We start from the raw sequence: 23826 nt of genomic DNA on the forward strand, positions 1-23826 counted from the left end.
AGCGCCAGGCACTGGCAGTGGGTGCAAATGGCAGCTCCAGCACCGGCTGTGGTTGCGAGCGGGGCCGTTGCTGGCAGTGGATACAAGAGGCAGCTGCTGGCCTTGATTGCCCCTCAGGAGCAGGGGGAGGTGGAGAAGTTCTGAGGGGTGATCAGGGCCAGCAGCTTCCACTGGCACCCACTGATGGCGCCGATCGATCAGGGCTGGTGCCGGGCACCAGCAGCAGGTGCGAGTGCCGAGCGGGACTGTGATGTGCATAAGCAAAGAATTTTCAGTAACCACCAGAGGCTTGCCCCAATGATAGCAACTGGCACCCTGCCTTGGTCTGGCACCCCCGCTCACCTGCTCCACCATCCCGCCACAGCTGACACCCACCATGTTCCACACGCGCCAACTGGTGATCAGTGCACATCATAGCGACTGGTTGTTTGCTTGTTCTGCCGTTCGGTCTATTTGCATATTAGGGTTTTATAATATAGACTAGAGGCCCGGTGCATGAATTCATGCATGGGTGGGGTCTGTCTGGGTGGCCTGCAGGGATCTGGCCAAAACCCGCAGTCTAATGCCACCTGCAGCTCCTACCTGCTGCTCCTGCTCATCCCGGCCCCACTGTGCCTGCCGTGGGCTCACGCTCAATCAGTCCCAATCGGGAGAGGATTGTGCTGCCACAGCAGCACTCACCAGCCATGAGCCCTGGGTCTGGCACCCTCCCAAGGGGAGTGGCCTGCAGGATCAGGATGAAACCAGCTCTCTGACATCCCCCAAGGGGTCTCAGATTGCGAGAGGGTACAGGCCAGGCTGAGGGACCCAACTGGTGCACGATTGGGCCGGGGAGGGACCGAGAGAGGGCTCCAGGGCATGTCTGGCCCATCTTGTTCAGTCCCAATCGATCGGCAGCAAGCTAACCTATCAGTCGGAGCATCTTCCCCCTGGTGGTCAGTGCACATCATAGCGAGCAGTTGAGCAGCCTTAGCATATCATTAGCATATTACACTTTGATTGGTTGTTCAGTTGTTCTGCCTTTGGGTCTATTTGCATATTATCCTTTTATTATATAGGATATCTCTTTAATTAATTGACTTTGCCCTTGACTGAATTGATTGAAAACCCTCAAAGATCTTTTGGGAAAGAAAAAAAAAAACTGTGTGCCTTGACATCCCCTCATTCCCAATCAAATCTTTATTTGCTATATGAAAACATGAAGCTCTGCCATAAAACAAAAGGTGAGATAATTATGTAGGTTGAGGGAGCAGTTTCCCCTTATGGAAAGCAGACTAATAGATATTCTCTCTCTTTTTTCTTTTATTGTCTAAAGTTTCACATATGTGTCCTTTTTCCCCAATTGCTACACCCTCCACCCACCCATTCCCACCCCAGGCAAGCCCCCACTGCCCCAGTGTCTATGTCCATTGGTTATGTTAATATGCATGCATACAAATCTTTGGTTGCTCTCTAACCCCCACCCCCTTGCCTGCCATTTGTCTCTGGATCTATTCTTGTTCATCAAATTATGTTGATCATTATATCCCACATATAAGTGAGATCATGTGATATTTATCTTTCTCCCACTGACTTATTTTGCTTAGCTCAATGCCCTCAATGTCCATCCATGCTGTTGCGAATGGTAAGAGTTCTTTCTTTTTTACAGCAGCATGGTATTCCATTATGTAGATGTACCACAGTTTTCTAATCCACTCATCTGCTGATGGGCACTTAGGCTGTTTCCAAATCTTAGCTATTGTAAATTGTTCTGCTATGAACATAGGGGTACATATGTCCTTTCTGATTGGTGTTTCTGATTTCTTGGGATATACTCCTAGAAGTGGGATCACTGGGTCAAATGGGAGTTCCATTTTTAATTTTTTAAGGAAATGCCCTACTGTCTTCCACAGTGGCTGCACCAGTCTTCATTCCCACCAGCAGTGCACGAGGGTTCCTTTTTCTCCACATCCTCACCAGGACTTGTCGTTTGTTGATTTGTTGATGATAGCCATTCTGACAGGTGTGAGATGGTATCTCATTGTTGTTTTGATTTGCATCTCTCAGATGATTAGTGACTTTGAGTATGTTTTCATATGTCTCTGGGCCTTCTGTATGTCCTCTTTTGAAAAGTGTTTATTTAGGTCCTTTGCCCATTTTTTGATTAGATTGTTTATCTTCCTTTTGTTAAGTTGTATGAGTTCTCTGTAAATTTTGGAGATTAAACCCTTATCGGAAATATCATTGGCAAATACATTCTCCCACACAGTGGGCTTTCTTATTGTTTTGTTGATGGTTTCTTTTGCTTTGCAGAAGTTTTTATTTTGATGTAGTTCCATTTATTTATTTTCGCCTTAGTCTCCATTGCCCTAGGAGCTGTGTCTGTAAACATATTGCTTCGAAATATGTCTGCTATTTTGCTGCCTATGGAGTCTTGTATGATTTTTATGGTTTCTCGTCTTCCATTTAAGTCCTTTAGCCATTTTGAGTTTGTTTTTGTGTATGGTGTAAGTTGGTGGTCTAGTTTCACTTTTTTGCATGCATCTGACCAAATTTCCCAGCACCATTTATTGAAGAGACTGTCTTGACTCCATTGTATGCTCTAGTCTCCTTTGTCAAATATTAATTGAGCATAATGGCTTGGGTTGATTTCTCGGTTCTCTGTTCTGTTCCATCGGTCTATATGTCTGTTCTTGTGCCAGTTCCAGGCAGTTTTGAGAACTGTGGGTTGGTAATATAGCTTGATATCTGATATTGTGATCCCTTCAACTTTGTTCTTCTTTCTCAGGATTGCTGTGGCTATTTGGGGTCTTTTTTTTTATTCCAGATGAATTTTGGAGAGTTTGTTCTAGATCTTTGAAATATGCCATTGGTATTTTAATGGATATTGCATTGAATCTGTAGATTGCTTTGGGTAGTATGGACATTTTAAGGATGTTGAGTCTACCAATCCATGAACATGGTATGTTCTTCCATTTGTTTATATCTTCCTCTATCTCTTTTTTCAATGTCCTGTAGTTTTCTGAGTACAGGTCTTTAAAATCCTTAGTTAAGTTTATTCCTAGGTATCTTAATTTTTTTGGTGCAATGGTAAATGGGATTTTTTTTTTCCATTTCGCTTTCTGTGAATTCATTATTGGTGTATAAAAAGGCCATAGATTTATGGGTGTTAATTTTGTATCCTGCTACATTGCCAAATTCATTTATTAGGTCTAGTAGTTTTTTGATGGCGTCTTTGGGGTTTTCTATGTATAGTACGAGTGTCATTTCATTTGTGAATAAGGACAGTTTTACTTCTTCTTTTTCAGTTTGGATGCCTTTTATTTCTTCTTCTTGTCTAATTGCTATGGCTAACACTTGCAGTACTATATCGAACAGGAGCAGTGAAAGTGGGCATCCCTGTCTTGTTCCTGTTCTTAGGGGAAATAAGTTTTTGCCCATTGAGTATGATTTTGTCTGTAGGTTTGTCATATAAGGCTTTTATTATGTTGAGGTATGATCCCTCTATTCCCACTTTACTGAGAGTTTTTATCAAGAAAGGGTGTTGGACTTTGTCAAATGCTTTTTCTGCATCGATTGATATGATTATGTGATTTTTGTCTCTCAATTTGTTTATGTGATGTATAACATTTATTGATTTGTGGATATTGTACCATCCTTGCATCCCCGGAATAAATCCCACTTGATCACGGTGTATGATCTTTCTAATGTAATGCTGAATCTGATTTGCTAGAATTTTGTTGAGGATTTTAGCATCTATGTTCATCAAGGATATTGGCCTGTAGTTCTCTTTTTTTGTGGTGTCTTTATCTGGTTTTGGGATTAGAGTAATGCTGGTTTCATAGAAAGAGCTTGGAAGTGTGCCTTCCTCTTGAATTTTTAGGAATAGTCTGAGGAGGATAGGTTTTAGTTCTTTGAATGCTTGGTAGAACTCCCCTGTAAAGTCGTCTGGACCAGGGCTTTAGTTTGCTGGAAGATTTTTGATTGCTGTTTCAATTTCTTCGGTAGTTATTGGCCTATTCAGGTTTTTTATTCTTCTTGGTTGAGTTTTGTGAGCTTGTGTTTTTCTAAAAATATGTCCATTTCATCTAGGTTTTCCATTTTGTTGGAATAAAGTTGTTCATAGTATTTTTTCATAATCCTTTGTACATCTGTGGCATCGTTTGTTACTTCACCTCTTTCATTTCTGATTTTGTTTATTTGGGTCCTCTCTCTTAGCTTCTTGGTGAGCCTGGGTAGAGGTTCATCAATCTTGTTTATCCCTTCAAAGAACCAGCTCTTGGTTTTGTTGATCTTTTGTATCGTTTCTTTGGTCTCTATGTCTTTTATTTCCACTCTGATATTTATTATTTTCTTCCTTCTCTTTACACTGGGATTTTCTTGTTGCTCTCTTTCTAACTCTTTGAGTTGTAGGGTTAAATAATTACCATTTTTTCTTGTTTTTTTGAGGTAGGCCTGTAGAGCTCTGTAGTTCCCTCTCATGACTGCTTTCACTGTGTTCCATAGATTTTGGATTGTTTGTTTTCATTGTCATTTGTTGCCATGATGCTTTTTTTCTTCTTCTTTGATCTCTTTAGTAACCCAGTCATTGTTTAATAGCATGCTATTTAGCCTCCAGGTGTTTGATTTTTTTATTGTTTTTATTGTAGTTGATTTCTAATTTTATGCCATTGTGATCTGAGAAGATGCTTGATATGATTTCTATCTTCTTGAATTTGAAGAGACTTTGCCTGTGCCCCAATATGTGGTCTATCTTTGAAAATGACCTATGCGCACTTGAGAAGAATGTATATTCTGTGGCTTTGGGGTGAAATCTGAAGATGTCAATTAAGTCCATCTGATCTAGTGAGTCATTTATGATTGATGTTTCTTTGCTGATTTTTTGTTTAGAGAATTTATCTAGTGGGGTTAGTGGGATATTAAAGTCCACTACTATGACTGTATTGCTGTCAATATCTCCCTTGATATTCTCCAGAAGTTTTTTTACATATTTGGGTGCTCCTGTATTAGGTGCATATATGTTTACCAGAGTCATATCTTCTTGTTGAATTGCTCCCTTTAGTATTATGAAGTGGCCTTCCTTATCTCTTGTTATGACCTTCACTTTGAGGTCTAATTTGTCAGATATAAGTATTGCTACCCCAGCTTTTTTTTTTTTTTTTATTTCCATTGCCTGAAAAAACTTTTTCCATCCCTTCACCGTCAGTCTTTGTGAATCCTTTGTTCTGAGGTGGGTCTCCTGTAGACAGCAGATATATGGGTCATGTTTTCTTATCCACTCAGCCACCCTATGTCCTTTGATTGGGGCATTTAATCCATTTACATTTAAAGTTATTATTGATAGGTACTTGTTTGTCACCATTTTTATTCTTTATGTTGGTGTTCCTTCTTCCCCTCCTATTTCTTCTTTTTACAGTAGACCCTTTAGCACTTTTTGCATTGCTGGTTTGGTGGTAATAAACTACCTTAGCCATTTTTTGTCTGTGAAGCTCCTGATTTCACCCTCAACTTTGATTGATAACCTTGCTGGGTACAGTATTCTTGGATTCAGATCCTTCCTTTGCATGACTTTGTATATTTTATTCCATTCCCTTCTGGCCTGATGTGTTTCTGTTGAGAAATCAGTTGATAGTCTGATGGGAGATGCCTTATAGGTAACTTTCTGTCTCTCTCTGGAAGCCTTTAAGATTCTTACTTTGTCGTTGGTATTTGCCAATTTAATTATAATGTGTCTTGGTGTCGGTCTTTTGGGGTTCATCTTGTTTGGGACTCTGTGAGCTTCTTGGACTTGTGTGGGTTTTTTCTTCCCGATATCAGGGAAGTTTTCTGTCATTATGTCTTCGAACAGGTTTTCTATTCCTTGCTCAGTTTCCTCTCCTTCTGGCACCCCTATTATGCAGATGTTATTTCATTTCGTGTTGTCCCAAAGTTCCCTTAGACTCTCCTCCTGTTTTTTAAGTGTTTTTTCTAGATGCTGCTCTGCTTGGGTTATTTTTTCCTACCTTGTCTTCTAGCTCACTGATGCGGTCCTCCACTTCTTCTAGACTATTGTTGATGTTTTCTATTGAGTTCTTTATTATAGCAATGTCATTTTTCATTTCTCCTTGGTTCTTTTTCATTTCCTTTTGGTTCTTACACATATTGTTGAATTTGTCTTCCATCCTTTTCAGTGACCTTATGAAGAATTCATTGCTCTGAATTCTTCCTCTGACATATTGCTTCCCCCTATTTCATTTACTTCCTTTTTCTGGTGATTCCTCCTTTTCTTTCATATGTGGGCTATTTCTTTGTCTCACCAATGATTGCTCCTCTCAGGATGTCTGGTTAAGTAGCGCTCTCTCTCCTGCATTGACTTAAAGGCCCAAAATACAACACAATAAGACACAACACACAGGGCACCAAACACAAATGTATCCACGATACTAATAACCCCCAATAAAGGTGATCACCAGAGAAAAAAGAATTAGGGGATAGAAAAGAGTGCAAAAAATGATATTGAGAAAAGGAAAAAATGTACAAGGGAAAAGAAAGAAAATAAAAAAGAAGGGGGAACATATATGTATATGGGGAGAAAATTCCAAAAAAACCAACAACTAATCCAAAAAAATGCAAATAACAAACACCCCGATGAATCTGAGGAGGCAGAGCTTTCTCTAGGCTATATCTGACCTTTCCATACATGGATTGTCTCACCAGCTATTTTTAATTTGCCAATTCTGGGTGGGTATTGTTCAATTCAGCTGTTCCTTCTATCTGCTCTGTGAGAAGGTGCAGGGCCTGTCCATGTATTTGGCACTGCTTTGTCTCCCCCTGGGCAGACTTTTTAGGTGCCCACAATTGGTGAGGCTGGAGTCTCAGTGTTTGTGGGTTCACAGCTGATACAGCTGGTCCCTGGGCATTGTGGTTGTAGGGTCCCGGGAGGTTTCCGAGGTCTCCCCGGTTGTAGGTAAGGCTGGGCTTCCGATCACAACTGATCTCCCCTTCAAGATGGCATGGTCTCTGCAGCATAGCTGCCCGCTCTGGGAGAGATTTCAGCAGTAGTTGAGGCTGCCTGGCCAGGGGGACCTACTCCGCCAGTCCCCAACAGTCTTGTGGAATATAGCTGTCCCTTGCTCACAAATACAGAAATTCCCCACACACCCATGCACTTTCTTTTTGTTCTCTCACTCACACACTTATCTTGTAGCCTGCTGTCCTGTCAGAAGCCATCTTGGATCCCTCTAGATTTTCTCTTTTAATAAGATGAAATTTATGTGTTTGAATGGCTCTTAGAAACTACAATCATTCTAATCTAGACTTTCAATTTATTTTTCAGTCTTCCTTGGCTCATATTTTGGTGAATTCTGTCGACAGATTCCATGTCACTCAGTAGTCACCAAATAAATTTGAATGCTTATAGTTCAATAATTTGGTGCTGTACATAAAAGTATTACTGTTTTCTTTTCTTTTTTTTCAAGTTAAGTAGAAGATAAATGGACCTAGGTAAAATGCCTTTATTTTTTCTATTTTTAACCTGTTTTTTTTCTACTTTCAATTTGTTATGCTGTTTTATATAAGGTATAATTGAAATTCTATTAGGTCAATATAATGCCCTCAAAGCATCTTTAAAATCTCAGATGTCATTATGCCAGAGCTCAGAATATTTGGTAAAGTGTTTTGTAACTGTTTGTGTGAGTTTCTTTTTCACAGCTCATTTTAATTTTTATAATATTTTATCAGGCTTTTGATTCTTTTACTTCCTGACCACATTTAACACATAAAATATGTTTTATAAAATAAGTCTTTGTTTTAACTTTTAATATTTCTAGGCATAACTGTTTGTCGCCTTGCTTCTATACAATTTTTCTATAATGACTAATATCAACAAACATGTTATCTGGGAATTAAATGTATTTACCCTGAGTTCTACAATAGTCCTTTGGTTACCTGGAGTAACATAAATGAGCATTTAGGCATTCACTCTATGTACTGTGAGTTTAATATTATTTGTACTGCACATAGAAGGAAATTACATATTAAATAACTGAGAATTACTGTTTATTGAGCACTTTCTATATTCCAGGTACTCTGTCAAGGGCTATACAGCCTTACTTTATCTATACATTAACCCTCTGAGGGAGGCATGATTAGCATTCTTATTTTAAAGATGAGGAAACTAAGGCTCAGTGAGGTTAATCCTAGGTTACAATTGTTTGTCAGTTTCCCAAGCACATGAGAAATTATTTTTCTCTCCTTAATTCTGGAGCAAGGACACACTGCTTTCTGGGATTCAAAAGTTATTTTGATTAGAAAACAATTGTTTTATTACCAATTCAATGAGAAGTGTCCAAAGGGCTTGTCTTAGAATCTCTGTTAAGTGTGCTTACAGACATTTCCAGAAGACAAAAGGATGAACAATTTAGATTGTCCATAGTTTGACTGCAGGACCCTAAATAGTCAAGATATTCCATGGACTTTGTTAGAAACAAAAAGAAGGAAGAAAGGAAGTGGCAAGAGAGAAAGGAAAGAAGAAAGGAAAAATGCAAGGGAGAGAAAGAAATCCATCAAATTAACACCTGGTTAATCTGATTTCTTCACTTTTTCAGCTGCTTGAAGTGCACTGTACACATAGCCTGAAATGGCTGAAGTTCTTTAGCAGCCACACAGAATCTTAGATCTTAATATATTCTGTTGTTGAAAGACAGGCCTGGTTTTATTCAAAATCCAATACCATTTAAAATGTGCTTTCTTTTCTGGAAAATTAAAAAAAAATTCAGTGGAATTATCCAAACATTTTTGTCTAACCAGAACTATATTCCAGTTGACTAAATTTTAAAAGTTTTTGCAATTTTTATTTTAATATGTAGGCAATCAAGCTTGATTCATATAGAAATAATTACATAATTATTTCCATATATTCATATAGAAAATAGATACATACACATATATTTGTACATATACATTCACACTTATGTATATATACATAGAAAAACACCTCTTAAATTTTGTCCCTTTATTTGATTTAAAATAATTATAACCTTACCATAAAGCAAGCATCTTTATTGAAAATGGTACATATGAGAAAACAGGAATGATATTAGCAATACTCTCTTCATGGCCAATGATGATCCTATTTTCTTTCATGGTCATTCTTTGTGTAAACAGCTTGTGTTCAAGAATAGTTCTATGATTTTTTTTCTGTTTTTTTCTTTCATTATATATAATTTTTTATTTTAAAATTTTAGAATTGAATTGGTCATGTAAAAGTTAGCCTTCTTTTTTTAAGGTCACCTTCACTAGTGTAGAAATATACTTATAAAATAGTAAATAACTTTACACATTGGTAATATTATTAAAAGCAATAAGAAACTGCAACTTAAAAATGATTCATTAAAAATTTGTACACACAACATTTATTAATATTTTAATATAATACTTAATACAATATAAAATATAGATATTATTTATATATTATATGTATTTTAATTTGTTTTCCTCTGCCCATTACTGTATTCTTGGGTTACTTTCCCTTTTGTATATGAAGGTAAGTGTTTGGGAAACACAAAAAATCTTTCATCCAGTTTTAGCAAAATTCAGAGGATAAATTAGTCACTGAAAGAAAGGAAAATACAATTGAGTTTTAATTATTCAGTCTATTCATATTTTCCATTAGAGTTGGAATCAAGAGTTGACTCTACTTCCTACATAATCTTGTATTTATCTGTCCTATCTCCAGGATTTTTGTACATGTGAAACTATGCTTCCATCCACCTGATAGCTTATTATGTCTCCACAGAAACGTATGCTTAGGAAATACTTACAATACAAATTTATAAACATGGACAATGCTTATTGTATTTATATTTAGACAAAAATTAAAAGCTGGGTACAAAATTATTCATGCAATATGATTACAACCTTGTAAAAGAAAAGTAGAAAAAATATTAGAGGGTATATCCCAAAATGTGAATAGTGATTATCTTGGGTGACAAAGTTATGAGTAATTTTCCTTTTTGTTTATTTTCCAAATTTTGAATTTATTATTTTCATAATATTAAAAACTTCATGTAAAATGAATAGTGTGAGTTTGATTCATATTTTCAAGTAATGTTTAAAATCATTCTTCCATTTCACTCGAGTTAATTTACATATAAACGTGACATTCTGAGTCTATGTCAATAAAGAAGGCTGGCCACTAGTTGGTAGGTGTACTTGTGGAAGGGATGATCTGGATGCAAAGCAACTGATGAATGGGAAGAAAAAAAAGGGGTGAATGTTTAGAATAGCCAGATAATAGGTATAATCGAACATTGATTATTTTCATGTTAGGGTACTAGTGACTGATTCTAGTTTAGGCCTCAATGAGTTTTACTGATTGTTAGTCATTGGTTTGCAAGCCTTTTCCCCATATCCTACCAAGTGAGAATACATTTCCCCAAAAACAAGTCTTAAAAGAACAAGATTAAAAAGTAAAACAAAAACTGTAGTGACTAAACTACTGGACTGCTTTTATTTATTTTTTCTGCTGGTAGTTATGGGAAAGCATAGGCTTTGGGAAAATAGAGAGTTTCTGACTGTGACCTCAACAACTAAGTTTAATTTTTCTCATCACTAAAATGAAGATAATAATGTGTATTTTATAAGGTAAAATACTTTGAGGAGAGGCCTCCAAAATGAGGTATGCCCATCCTAGAGGGTGAAAGAAGAAAAATTTGATGCCCTTTTATTATATACTAGAGGCCCTGCGCATGAAATGTGTGCACTCGGTGGGGAGGGGTGTCCCTCAGCCCAGCCTGCGTCCTCTCACAGTCCAGGACCCCGCGATCATCAATTGCCCCACAGAGGGAGGCCCTGCCCACCCACCGCAGTGCCGCCAGCCAAGTAGCCTGGGCCTCCCTCTGCGGGGCAATCATGGGGTGATGGCGAGCCCCCCTGACCAATCGCATCACACCTGCTTGGCTGGCCTGGCGCCAGTGCATGTCATAGCCTGGTCATCCAGATGGTCGTTCTGCTGTTCAGCCATTCGGTTGATTTGTATATTACACTTTTATTATTATAGATGAACATCTATATTATGCATTATAATTTAATATAAAAATGTACTTATTTATAAACAATTCTGCTGACTTTAATGCTTGATGCATGGGTTGGTCCTGAAGCCCTCACTTGTCCCATGTGTCAGGTGACCTTATGTCTCACATAGCTCAGGACAGATCTTGGGGAGGGACCATATCAGGAGGCTGATTGGGCACCCTCATCTGTCAGGCTGCTTTGGGCATATTGTAAGGCATTATAGTAAGGGAACTGAGGATTATGATACCTAGTTTTTACTGCAATATCCCTCAGAAAATGGACTAATGGCTTAAAGATGAAATTGGTAATATTAACTACATGAGTATAATGAATAAGAAATAGAAATGGTGACACTTTTCTTTCCTCTTGTATGAGTTCATTCATAGCCTCATTGACCTAAGAACGATGATAATCTGTTTAAGCTTTGACATCCTTAATAAAAAGCATCAAAATAGGTGAACTCAGAGCCAGAACTTTGAATCAGAAACTGCTAAGTCAGGATTTTCAAAGACCATGAGACATGTTCAATTATATTATTCTCTTTAAAATGTTATTAATTACATTTTATCAAGAGTAAACTATTATTGTGCCTTTAAGAACTAAAGTCATTATTTAAAATAATGTTTGCCTCATATTCTTCTGATTCTTTACATTTTCCTATTTTTGTGCACATTTCATAACGTAGGTAATATAGTAGTGGTGCAGTCAGTGTGTATGAAGAATAACTGAATGTACATATATTGGAGATATGCCACTGGTTGTCAACTGAACACATTAAGGGGATTCTGTGAGATGACTGTCAGTGAGAACTAAGGTATGCTGTTTTTAATTCATTTCAGTTTATACCAGGTGTTTATGAACAACCTCATTCTTACTGGGATATAGTATATCACAACTGGGGGCACCTGAAGGTTACCCAGTGACCCATGGGCTAACCCTGCTTTTTGTCCTTAGAGAGAGAATGGAAGAAGCCTCAGGAACTTAATGGGCTTGATGCTGGTGACCGTCCATCTCCAACTTCTGCTTAGCTTAACTTACCCAGGATAACTTAATCTTATTTTCAGGATCCAAAGAGATGGCCAATCCTATATAATAAAACCCTAATATGCAAATTGACCAAACGGCAGAACAACCAGTTGCTATGACATGCACTGACCACCAGGAGGCAGATGCTCAATGCAGGAGCTGCCCCCGACCGGGCCAGCTTCTGCGTTGAGCGTCTGCCCGCTCCCCCTCCCCCCAAGAGGGAGGTGACCAGCAGCGGCAATTGGGGGGCAGGGCCGGGCAGTGCCAGGCCGCCAGCCAAAGCAGGTGCCAGCGGGGAACCCCTGATCGCCCCGCCCACCGGTCACCCCACAGATGGCCCTAATCGCCGGCCAGGTCTAGGGACCCTACCCTATATATTGGGAACAGTCTCTTAGATTTAAAAATTAAAACCTGGCAAGGCTACTCTAACACTGAAACAAAACAGGATGATGTGGCGATGACATGCATGGACTTTGGCTTGCACATTTTGTGGTCAGCCCTGATTATGACACTTATAACTGTGTGACAAAGCCAATTACTTCTCTCTGCTGTAGTTCCCACCCCCCAACCCCCATAAGATGGGGGAAATGGTACTACTGCCTCAGAAGGATCATATTAAGTACTACTTTTCATAATCAGGGCAAAAAAATTATAGCTGCCTATACAACAGCAAGATGCCTTTCACCTGTATGAAAAGTATGGTCACTGTTGCATGCAGCATTCGGATTGCGAAAGGGATGTCTGACTGCCAGTTTAGGCCCAACATCCCTCAAGGGGTCCCGGATTGCAAGAGGACGCAGGCTGGGCTGAGGGACCCCTCCGACCCCCCACCCCCACCCCGTGTATGAATTTCATGCACCGGGCCTCTAGTATAAAATAAAAATATAATACAATCAAACTTAGATAAGCCAAATGGTTTCTAACTCAGATAAACTTGGATTTTGGTAATGGAAAAATTTAAATATGTATAGCAATCTGGGAATTCTTTTTTCTCAGAGTGAATTAAAAATATTATGTACTGACCCTATATCTTAGTCTGAGTAATAAAATTTAGGGGGAAGGGAAGCAAAAAAATAGTTATTTTATCATCCATTTTTGGATGGTCATTATCCATACGGGATTAGAGAATTTAGCATAGTATTTACATTTTACAAAAGGTTTTCCATTGGTTTCTCACTGGACCCTTTCATTCAAAGTACTGTTACTGTTACTTTGAGGGAGACTCTGTGTGTACTAGTATGTGTGTATGTATGTGTATATGTGTGTGAGAGAGAGAGAGAGACAAACAAAGAGAAACAGACAGAGTGACAGAGAGACAGAGAAGGAAGGAAGGAGAGAATATCAGAATGTTTAGGAGCCTAATTCAGCTCAATTACTGAAATAACTCATTTGAAGTCTTTATGTTTGTTAGGCCTCCAAATTGGACTTCAAATCAGAAACCTTGTATCTTTCTTCCCTGTCCCCTCCCTATTTTTCCTCAACATTTGTACATTAAAAATAAAAGTAATAAACAAAACAATAGAAAAAGATCTGCTTGGAAAATCATTTTGACCCCTCTTCTTCAGGGATCCAGTTATAGGTAGGAATGAGGGAAAACTAGGGAAAGTTTCCTTCATCTTTTCTTGCTTTCTGTCTCTCCTCTCCGCCTACTGGAAAGTTAAAGAAAGGAAGTCCTTTGGCCGATACAGAGTTGACTCATTCAAATTCCATATGCATTCAGCTGTGCAACTAGAAAAGGCCTCTATTTTGTTGGTGCTTTGGGGAAGCCAACATAATTTGATCAGTAAAATTATTGTAGGTGATATTTAAAACAAACAGAGAACTGAAGGGTCGGGGCCTAGAACAAAGCAGCGGCTGAGAGATGGGAAAGGATTTCTGCTCACAGGTTTTTGAGAAGTGTGCATTCAAAATCATAGCTCAGCCGTCCTCTCTAAACACAGCACCGAGAACCGGCAGCCCCTCTCACCGTCCAAACACCCGTGCAGCCGCGCGACTAAAGCCTGCCTTGCTACTTTTCCAGTTCTGATTTCCTAGCCCTGTGAGAACATCCAGCCATTTAAGGGAGTGTCACTCAAGCTTATCCTTTTAATCGGGGCCCTTAGAAGAAATGCCAGTTTGTTTTTGGAGACAGTTAATCTGACGGAAGTAAATTCAAGTTTTGGCAAAGATCTGTGGTAAGATAGAGTGAAAAGCTGCCAAACAGTATTATTAGAAGAAGAAGAAAAGGCACGACCTCCCCAAGTCAAATGCCAAGCACACCTACATCAGTTTCAATCAAGCAGTAGAAAAATCAGATATTTTTAGAGATATTAAAGTGCTTCTTTGCCCCAAGGGCTGTTTTATTGCTGTAAAAAGAGCTTGTAATCACTTTTCCGTGAGGTTCTTATAATACGAAATGAGCTTATGCAAAACCAATTTAAACAGTTATTCCTCTGCTTCACCCCACGAACCCTGGATGCTTCTCCTGGCTCTCACTTTGTTTCATTCAAGGTCTTTCTATGTGGTTCTCCAGGCATCTGTCCAAGTCTGCAGATGCACCTCCAAACTTGGGTTCCCTTAGCCCCATTATGCTGGGTGATTTATTGTTACTTTGCTGAGCTAATGGCTAAACTGAGACCCACAACTAACTTGTGGCATCCTAGTGCAGAGCTGAAGAGCAAACCAAAGCCTCCACTGTCAAGGTTACCCATGGGTGGATCTTGGAGGTACTCTGGTCTAATATCCCCTTCTGGCAGACAAGGAGACTGAAGTTCAGGATCTTTGAAGGGCCCAAGTAACACAGCAAATATTAAGTATAGAGCATGCGTCAGAACCCCGGTCTAGCCCACAGGTTTTTCCAGTTTCCCACTCTGGGCTTTCTTTTGCTCATACAAGAAAAATAGGAGTGCTAGTCCAAGGCATGTAAGTCCTCTCTCCTCCTCTGTCTGCCTCTTCATGCACCAACAGGTCACAGGAGTCCACACTGTGCCATAAGGTGATTTGTGATGTATCACTCCCTGGAATACCAAGGAGAATGCTGCCATAAGCCTTCCTTTATAGAATTTCCTCTTAATCATGCGATGAGAGCAGGGAAGAAAATGCTCAATAATGTCCCCTCCCTCAAAGGAGATGGGGGTATCAGGGATTGGGTTCCTTTAATCCCACATACAACTGACTCCACTGAATAGAGCTGGGTATGCTCACTGAGCTTCTCCGGTTCCCCAGGAACCATCTGAAACTACCCATATTCCACCATTTTTGACCTTCACAAATAGCAATTTCACATAGTGCAACCCAATTTTATTGAGCAGCAGCCATGCGTCAGGAACTCTGACACATGCCAGTGGGTCAGCCCTTCAGATGTCCTGTGAGTTCAGTCTTTCAGTTCCTCCCATGCAGATAAGACACAGGGGCTCTGAGAGGGGGTGTAATTTACCTAAGGCCATAGGGCTGGGAAGTGAGGACAATAGGATGTAGCCCACTTGATCTTACTTCCAATCCCCATTCCTTCACATTTTTTCCAGTGTTCTGCCATTCACTTCTTCCCTGCTCTCCACCTCACCTCCCTGGAGCCACCTCTTCCTTCTGGGCACCAGGTACTCATGGTGTGCAGGATTCCAGCATGGAACCCATGACCTTTCTCTCCCTAGGCCTATGTCATTTATCAGATCATCACTGGGAGCCCTCCTCCCTCTGCCCCTAACACTGTCCTGTGTTTATTCTCTCAGTCCACTGATTCACTTCTGGTCCTCTCTGTCCCCTTCTGAGCAGTTCCCTGCCCTCTCCTAGAGAGTGACCGCTAAACCCCAGGCATCACTTCTTCCCAGGAGGTGTTTTAAAGTCCCCACCCCCACAACTCAAGGCAGTGCGGGGGCCAAGGGAAAGGTGGGGCTGCAAGGACCCTTCCCATCAAGAACGAGGTCATCATGACTTCCAAATCATAATCTGCTACCAGACCGTATCATTTAACCTCTTAACAAAGAAGCACGTATAATACTATGCAAAACTTTTCCTTTTTAATATTTGGGTCATTAAATTTTAATCTAACTGGTTATCTTTGTAAACCTTCACATCTTATTTTATACATTTAAAAGCATGTTTCTTGGAAGTGTTCACCAGATGGCCAACGGGGTGAATGGCACACGTATAGTTAAGAACCCCTGGCCCCGTGGTTAAGAGGGCAGCCAGTGACAGTTGGATCTGAATCCTGGCTCTACACCCTACCAGCTGAGAACCTGAGAAACATTTCCTCACTTTTCTGAGCCGCAATTTCCCCAACCTCTAAAGGTGGAATGCAAAACTACCTCACAGGTGTTCTGTGGGGACACCTGTGTAATGCACAGAGCATAGTGCCCACCAGCTCAGAGCAAGGGCCTGGCAGCGCCAGCTCTCACTGTTATTAGAAGAACTCTCCTCCTCCATGGTGTCCCATGCCCCACAGGTCCTCCGTTGTTCACCCAGTTGCACCCAGTGATGTCAGGGTCCTTCCAGGTCACACAGAGCCTCTTGAGTTGTTGTCCTCCCAGAAGCAAGGGAGGCCTCATTTGCCCCATCCAAGCCACTGGCCATCAACTGGCAAGGACTGACTGATTTCCATGGGCCGCGGCTCTATCCAAAGAGGGTGTCTGTCAGGCCTCAGAGGGAAGGTAGGGGAGGGTGGGGATAAGGGGGAGAGATCAACCAAAGAACTTGTGTGCATGCATATGAGCCTAACCAGTGGTCACGGACAACAGGAGGGTGGGGGCAGGCATGGGGAGGGGTTTGGGATGGGAATGGGGGGGATGAGGACAAATATGTGATACCTTAATCAATAAAGAAATTAAAAAAAAAAGCTTTCCCCCCTGGAAAAACAAAAAAAATCAAAAAACAAAGAGGGTGTTTTACTTGTGGACCTGGAGTCAGGCCTCAGATCTATTACAGTCATGCCATGTCCTAGTTCAGTCACCAGTCAGAGCTATCCTTAGCCTTTTGCACCCCATGGAAGTCGGCAGGTGATCTCTGCCTTGTCCTCCTCACCCAGATGTTGTGCAGAGCAAATGAGAGAAAGAAAGAGTGTGACGGTCCTTTGAAAATGTAAAGTGTGGTATAACAATTCACCACACTCACATCTTCACGCTTGCTCCTCCATGCCTTGGGACACATTTTCTCCCCTGCCAGGACTGCTTTTCCTACTATATTTCAAGGCCTGACTCCAATGGCACCTCCTCCAACAATTCACCCTGATTGCACCACCTGGAAGACATAATGGAACCATCCCTTTCTCCTATCATCCCTTCATCTACATCAGTGTTGTATCACTTTTTAATTTCCATTTTATTCTATAGTTTTTTATTGAAACCTGACAAATGCCATTTTTAAGGAGCATCATCCTGAGCTGACCATGTTTCTGCAACTGGGTGAACACTGACAGATGGTCACACAAGGCGCTGTCGAATCTTTTGTCTCTCAGTGACCTACAGGACACAGGGAGATTGTGGAGGCTAATGGCCACTGAAGCTATTAGCCTTGGACACAGCACCTATGGCAGGTAGTTTTAAATTTCTTCAAAGAAGAAAATACTCTTTCTTATAAACTTTTTATTATCTTTAGTTATCCATTTTTATAACCAAAAGTTCTTATTTCCCATTGTTCCAAAGATTGCATATACTTTCTGTTTATTATCTCATTTAAAGTGCTCAATGACCCTTTGGGAAGTGAGTAATTTTTCCCACATTTTGCTACTGAGGGAATAAGAAAGGTATAAGTTGCAAAGTCAGTGATCCTTACTTTTTTTTTTTTTTTTTTTTTTTTTTTTTAGACCAGATAGTTCTATACATTTCTTCCCTTTTCTGAGCCACCTTTTTCATGTTACACCTTTCAGTGAACTTTCTGGGCATACACAGATGGATTGGATACATACTCCATGTGTTCATCCTTATCACACCCAGAGAAAATGCTCCAAAGCTGAAGAAAATTCTGATCAAGTCTGTGCTGGGAAACATAACATGAGCCTAATGTTTTAGAACGGGTCCTTTAGAATTCTAAAGGACTAATAATAAATATGATGTAGCCATTATTTTTGGTGAGCAATTAGAATAGCATTATCTTGACAGAATTGAATTCCTGCTAATGGAAGTAGGAAGAGCACTTCAGAATTTGGCACATCTTTGCTTTCATGTTTGAAGTAGGAGCTGGAAACAATGTTCTCCTAAAAACTTCAAAAGCCTACTTATTGTTGGAAATTTGTTCATGGATCTATGTAGCTGTTCTTTGGCACTGTTTTTGTAGAATGCTTTAATATCCAATTTCAGAGCATCCATTCACTCACACGTTTTAAAAATGTATTTAAATTAGTGCAAAGAAGCATTTGAAATCCATAGGACTCACAGTTGCCAACATGCCGGTATTGCTTTCATAAGGATGTGTTTGCTGAGCTGTATATGTATGTGTGTGCAGAAGGCTGCTGCAGAACAGGTCTGTATGGTTGTGTGTGTGTACATGGCCCCATGCACTTTTGCACTCATATGTATACATGTTGTGGAGTTGCCTTCAAAATGTGCATTAATTCATTTATGGAACAGATATTACCGAGCATACCTCATGTGCATCTTTTCTAGATAACTGCATAAAATTCAAGAATCTTGAGAATCAGTCTATTAAGGGGACAGAGTCAAAGAAAAGTGAAATGCTAAATATCTAAGTAAAAAGTACCACTAGTTACTGTATGGCCAATGAGTGGGCAGGGATATAGAGAGAAAAAGGAGAGTACTCAGGACCTCATAAAAGAGGCCATCCCGGAAGCTGCCAGTAATAGCTGCCATCTGCTGAACTCTCATCAAGGGCCAGGCAGATCATAGGCATTATCTCTGGTTCACACTCCTACTTCTGAGATGAGAAAACAGAAGTAAGAAAATGACCCAAGGATACAGAGCAGCCAAGATGGATCCAAACTCAATTCTGCAGGCTGCAAAGTCCTTCTTCACTCACGTATGCTCCCTGGCGGAAAACAGGGTTTTCCTGCAATGGAACAAACTGAGGCTCATTGCCAGGGCTGCACCTCCCTTGCTGTGATCTCCATAGGGCACACAACAGCCACAGTGAGACAGGACCCACGTATCCAATGCCAAAAGATGGAGTAGGGTAGGCAGCTTGGGAGGGTGTTAACGCTAAGACAGAAATTTCAGCCTAGGAATAAGCTGACTTAGGAGGGAGAGCAGGCTATGTCAGGGACTTTGCCCCATATAGGCAAGATTGTTGGGTACCAGGCACTCCTTCTGCTTTGGGCCTTCCAAATACATGCTCCTCAGGTCCCAAGAGAGAATCAGGCTTAATACAAAGTGAAATATAATGTAGGGTCCCTTCACAGGACTTCTGGGGCTATCATGGTATACCAGAGGCCTGTCCACCAAAAGGTGGTTCTCCTATTCCCCATATGCACACACCTCAAAGATAGTGGTAAGGTATATATTGATGTATAAACAAATGTCATATATACAGTATATGGCTTTAGGAGTAGAATTTATTATTTCTGTTACTAAAATCATATATAATGTTAATTTTCCCATGCTATAACACTTGCTTAAGTGCCCTTATTTTATTTTTGCTAGGCAAACATCACTTTTGGGGGGGCTTTTTTTTAAAAGATGGGGGCGTTGATTTTTAAAGTGAATTATTATTGGTGTCCTTCAGATTGAATGATTATTGTTTGATGTCCTGTGGCCTCTGAAAATGTAAAGCTCAGTAATCTAACATAACATCTCACATCCTAATGTGAGAACATTTAAGCAATTTGCTTTAGGTGCCCAATCAAGTTGTGGCAGGACCTCCTGACTGCCACCAGGCCGGCTGGGGACTATTCAGAACAACAGCCAGGAAGGAAATGCTGCAAAGTAAGGTTTTACCTCTTCCTTCCCCTCCTCCACCTCCTTCTTATTCTCCCAGTAAAGTAAAGCACTAGGCCTTTATTTTTTTTTAAATAGAATTTTTTTTTTTAGAAAAGTACTATATTTACAGAAAAATCATGAAGATAGTACAAAGAGTTCCTATATAGCTACATCCCGTTTCCATCATTATTAACATCTTGCATTTGTAAGGTAGAGTTGCCACAATCAACGAAACAATATCAGTACATTGTTATGAACTACTATAAAGTCCACCCTTCATTCAGATTTCCATCGTTTCATCTGATGTCTTCTTTTTCTTCCAGGATCTCATCGAGGCCACCACCTTACATTTACTGGACTCCCCTTGGCTGTGACAACTTATCAGACTTTCTTGAATTTGAAGACCTTGGTAGTTTTGAGGATTACTGCTTAAATATTTTGTAAAATGTCCCTCCATAGAGATTAGTCTGAGTTTTTCTCAACACATTAGACTGTAGATATGAGATCTGGGGACGAAGTCCAAAGATATGAAGTGACACTATCACCCCCGTGTGATCCAGATGAGAAGCAGCCTTCAGAAGAAAAGGAAAATTCAGATTTTGCTAATCCTATTCAAGGAAGGTCTCCTGAATATAGATGGTTTCTGTGCTGACTTTTGCCCTTCCAGGACTTCTCTCAGCCTACTCTGTGCCCCAGATAGGTGATCTCCACTGCCTGTCTAACCAACAGTCTCTCTACTGTCTAGATTCTTGTGAGATTTGGTCAGTGGAGCACCATCAGGAGTCTCGTGTGTAGGATGAGTAACCTTGTAACTTGTCTCTTTATTTGTCCATTTTAAGTCTCTTTCTCTACAGGATCTTGGAACATACACATTTGGAACATATATAATCTCCTATAGAGATTGGTATACAGAAAAGATTCAAAAGGGCTACTGACAGGTCAGATGGCCAAGTAGCATCCATTGAATCATGACCTAATAGTGTGGTTTTGTATATTTAGAGAATGAATCACTGTATCAGGTACATCTATACAACTGCTTGCTGTTGATCTAATGCTCTTCAGGAGGACCTTTGCAAGTTTATACATTTATTGTGATGATGCTGACATGACACAAAATATTTTTGGAATTTTAGAACTCCTGTTAGAAAATTATCTTTAGAGACAGTTTAACTTACGGTCATCTTACCAAACTCGTTTCCTCCAATCTTCACCAACCTGGGTTCTGAATTATTTTGGACTGTTTCCAAAAATTAAATCTGACCTCAAAGAGTAAAACTTTTTTTTTTAATATATTTTATTGATTTTTACAGAGAGGAAGAGAGAGGGATAGAGAGTTAGAAACATTGAAGAGAGAGAATCATGGATCAGCTGCCTCCTGTACACCCCCTACTGGGGATGTGCCCACAACCAAGGTACATGCCCTTGACCGGAATCGAACCTGGGACCTTTCAGACCGCAGTCCGACGCTCCATCCACTGAGCCAAACCGGTTTTGGCAAGTAAAACTTTTACCTGTGATATTTAGAACGAGCCATTGCCTCAGAGGGAAATTTTTAAAAAGAAAATTTAAACAGAGAGTTTTGGATTTGTTGAACTATGGCAACATCTGCAATAAGTACAGAGTATACATAGGTGATTACTTTGGAGTGTGCAGTAATCATTTGGGTATATAGATTCTGCTGTGTTGGTTTAAAATCAGTCATTAGACCATAATAGCATAGTGTTTTTCAATGCAGGCTCTAGGGTCTGACAGGCTGGCTTTATTCTGGTTTCATCATTTACTATCTGTGTGTGACCTTAGCCAGCTTATTTAATTCTCTCTGCCTAGGGCTTCTTATCTGTAAAATAGAGACAATATTAGCACCAATGTTTAGCGTTGTTCTGATAATGAAAAGAATATGTAAAGCATTTCAAAAAGTGCTAGAACAGGAAGAGATCAAATGTTAGCTATTACTGTTGTATAGTATGTTGTATCATGGACCCTGATTACTGACCAGCAATATACAGCAAATTTATGAATATGGCTGTGTTGCCATATTCTTCAATCTTGTCTCTTTGTTTAATTGATGGCTATTATCTTCATTAGGCACTGCTATCTTATAAAAGTAAGGTTTGTTAAAAGATTAACAAAGGAAAGAAATACATTTGACTTTATATTGATACTACTGGCCCGGTACACGAAATTTGTGCACAGAGGGGGGGTTCCCTCAGCCCAGCCTGCACCATCTCCAATTGGGGACATCCCACTTGAAATCTGGGACAACTAGCTCCTAACTCCTCACCTGCCTGCCTGCCTGATCATCCCTAACCTCTCCCCTGCCGGCCTGATCTCGCCCCCAACTGCCTTCCCCTGTCAGCCTGATCTCTCCCCCAACTGCCCTCCCCTGCCGGCCTGGTTGCCCCCAACTGCCCTCCTCTGCCAACCTGATTTCACCCCCAATTGCCTTCCCCTGCCAGCCTGGTTGCCCCCAACTGCCCTCCCCTGCTGGCCTGATCTCGCCCCTAATGGCCCTCTCCTGCCAGCCTGATTTTGCCCCTAACTGCCCTCCCCTGCCAGCCTGGTTGCCCCCAACTTCCCTCCCCTGCCAGCCTGATCTCACCCCAACAGCCCTCCCCTGCCGACCTGATCTTGCCCCCAACTGCTCTCCCTTGCTGGCCTGGTTGCCCCCAACTTGCCCTCCCCTGCTGGCGTGATCTTGCCCCCAATGGCCCTTCCCTGCTGGCCTGATCTCGCCCCCAACTGCCCTTCCCTGCCAGCCTGATCACCCCTAACTGCTTCTGCCTGCCTGATCACCCCTAACTGCCCTCCCCTGCAGGTCTTATCTTGCACCCAACTGCCCTCCTCTGCTGCTCAATTTGGTTCTGAGTGGTCGGTTTCTATGCTAGTCAGTGTCAAAAGCTCTGCCTTCTAGGCAGCCATTGGCTCCTCACAGTTCACCCAGATTTGGTTCTGATTGGTTGGTTTCTATGCCAGTCAGTGTCTCTGGGCCTATCAACGGGGCCTGATCAGAAAGGCAGAGCTGATCAGAAGCCCCGGTGGAGGCCTGGAGAGAAATGGAGGCATGGCTGCTGGCCCAGCCCAGAGAGAAAGAGAAAGGCAATTGCTGATTAACAGCTGCCACACAGGCTACGAATCAGACCCTGCTTCTCTCTTCAGGCCTCTCTCTGGGCCTGATTCGCAGCCACCTCAGCAAGTCAGTGCTGGGTCGGCATGGCAACCCAGTGCTGACTGCAGGACTGACTTCCAGATGGTTGAGCCTCAGTCGTGTGGGACCCAGGGTGTTTATATATTAGGATGTACCTGTTTCCACAGAAAAAAAGTGAGCATCCTCTCTCAAAGTCTCTGATGTGCAAAAGTTTCTGAAGCTACTCAAATAAACAAACCTCAAGGCTGAGAAAGGAATTAGAAGCTGATAAATCACCTGCTGTTAATGGGCCTTTGTCTCCCACATGGACCAACCAGAGAGAGAAAAAAAGGAGGAATACCATGACCAAGAGTGCTTTGCAACCAAAAATTGACATGTATAGGGATTATTTTTCTTTCCAAAGATTTAATGTTAGCACATTTTCTAATTATTCAATGACAGGTTTTACTTTTCAATTTCTAAGTTGCAGTGCACTCCTGGATTATAAGTATATCCACATAAACATGTGTACATAGGCATACATACATACATATGGTATATACACATGCACATAGTATATTTTAAAACTATTGTACAGTCAAATTCAGTTGGCTGGATCTACTGAGTAACCCCATGAACTAATGAAGTAAATATTTGCCCCCGCTGGGATGTGGAAGGTTTCCAAGACACCGAGCATCCACCTGCAGAGATCGGTGAGTCACCTCTGAGTCACTCGGCAAGCATCAGGGAGAAGCCAGCCGGGGTGCAGAGGGTACACTTGGCTGCCAGTTCTCTCCTGCCCTC

The sequence above is a fragment of the Eptesicus fuscus genome, chromosome 3 (genome assembly GCF_027574615.1).
Source record: "Eptesicus fuscus isolate TK198812 chromosome 3, DD_ASM_mEF_20220401, whole genome shotgun sequence".
In the NCBI taxonomy this organism is placed as follows: domain Eukaryota; kingdom Metazoa; phylum Chordata; class Mammalia; order Chiroptera; family Vespertilionidae; genus Eptesicus; species Eptesicus fuscus.